This window comes from Delphinapterus leucas, chromosome 7, assembly GCF_059928025.1.
Source record: "Delphinapterus leucas isolate spDelLeu-1000000601 "Yukka" chromosome 7, BTC_Dleu_Yukka2, whole genome shotgun sequence".
NCBI classification, from domain to species: Eukaryota; Metazoa; Chordata; class Mammalia; order Artiodactyla; family Monodontidae; genus Delphinapterus; species Delphinapterus leucas.
In genome coordinates this window covers 93,723,341-93,725,151 of record NC_143135.1, presented here as the reverse complement: position 1 = coordinate 93,725,151, position 1,811 = coordinate 93,723,341, and the positions used below count along the sequence as shown (strand labels likewise).

General features: G+C 34.3%; 1 protein-coding gene and 1 long non-coding RNA gene across 8 annotated transcripts in view; both read left to right on the top strand.

Annotated features, from left to right (window-relative positions):
• Positions 1-1,304, top strand: part of LOC111166948 (uncharacterized) — a 105,603-nt gene extending 104,299 nt beyond the window's left edge. Inside the window, exon 2 of the long non-coding RNA XR_002642718.2 lies at positions 471-1,304. This is a non-coding gene — a long non-coding RNA (uncharacterized LOC111166948). The remainder of the gene's footprint in view (positions 1-470) is intronic.
• Positions 1-1,811, top strand: part of SIK3 (SIK family kinase 3) — a 296,083-nt gene that overhangs the window by 149,515 nt on the left and 144,757 nt on the right. The window lies entirely within an intron of this gene.

Sequence of the window (1,811 nt, the reverse complement as noted above, 5' to 3'; positions counted from 1 at the left end):
GTAAGTATGTATAGTATAGTTTCACTTCTGTGTTGGTAGGTATACATATAGGAAAAAACTACAGACATACTCAAGGAATTTAGGGTGAGGTGTTGAGTTAGGTAATCCAGGTGGACCTGGAAGAAGTTGGGGAGATGATGGAGCTGAGCTTGAGGTGGAAAACATTGAGCCAGGTGACAGACTACTGTTCACTAAAATGTCAGTGGTTGCATTCTGTAAGTGGTAACATTAGTGATTTTTTTCTTCTTTTTTGATATGTATTTTCTAAAATTTCCACAATAGACATGTATTGCTTTGTAATAAAAAAATTAGTATTTTAAAAAACAAACGTAGAAAGGTGGTTTGGTGCTCAGCGTTCAATGAATTGTCGGAAGAGTTTATGTTGTGAATTTATTAGCAAGCAGGCTAATGGCATGTGATGTGATGATGATGAAAATGATTGTTAAATCACCTCATTTTTGTACCTTTAGCCATGACCAGTTTATGGGATTCGTTTGGGAAGATACTAAATTAAAGCAACGTATGGAAAGATGATTTGTATTTAAAGCCAGATCGCTAGATCGTGGAAAATTGAAGCATTTTCCTGAATTGCTTCCTCAGATCAAGAATATTTTTCAATTAAAGGCCTTCTTAGAGATCCAGCTGCCTCCTGTGTCTCACAAGATTCTACTCTTACCGATCTGCTAAGACCTACAAATATGTTGAACTTCAAACTGATATAAAAACAAGTGTTCATCTGGATTGACTAAGATAGCAGTTAGGATTGTAATTAATTTGCCATTGCCGATCTACCCGGAGCTTAGAAGAATCACAGATTTTTAAGAATTTTAGAGGAATTGAAGTTGCAGTTTCAGAAAAGTTGCAGGACATTTACGGTTTGGAAGTGTAATTGGAACACAAACATCTATCTATGGCTTAATTATCAAACACTTGGCCTGTTATGGCAACTTCATGTAAAGAAGTGATGGATATAAAAGTCAACTGTATCTACCAATAAAAAAACATCAAAATGCTTTAAACTTTGTATTTGAACCTATGATTCCAGGACTGTTCTAACATATTTTAACTCTATGGTCAAACTCTAGGCAAGTTTGGTTCCCTTATGTTTGTGCAAATACATTTTTTTCATAAACCTTTTGAAGTAAAAGCTAAGAATTATGATTAGTTGTGTAAGTCTGGAATCTGATTTGAAATGTTCCTTGATTTCATATCCCTTTGTTCTTGAAGGTAGTATCTCTATAGTTGTCAATATTCTCTTTGATTTATTCAAAATGGATCAGTTAATAAAATTAGTTCCCTAACTGTCCACTTTTAGTTTCATTAAAAGCAGCTTTTTGGATTACTTTGGGATTATGGCTAAATTTCTATTTTTATATGGCTAATAATTTATCTTTTTACTGTATTTATGAAGTAAAAAGTTCATGTAACTGCACACATAGAGATTTATGATTCTATAACTATTTCTGAAAATTTTCAGTGATCTTGGAGTTGTGCAAGAGCAAAACCCTAGATTAGATGAGACCTCTGTGTGCCAGGCTGGGGCTTTTCTGAGGCTCCAGTTTGTTGAGGAAATGATGAAAGTCATACCTTTGTCTTGCCATTTTGTTTCTTTATCTATGAGATCATTGTGAAAGTCCCTGACTCCCATTACGGTGAAACTGAGATTTTAAACATTCGTTTCTCTTTACATCCAAAATTCATCCTAGGTAAAAGGAAGAAGAATTCCAGATATGTTTCAAACAACAGTTGTCAGTCTTTTCCTTACTTTCCTTCCCTTGAGCCCCTGGGCTCATCTTTGGATTATTATATAT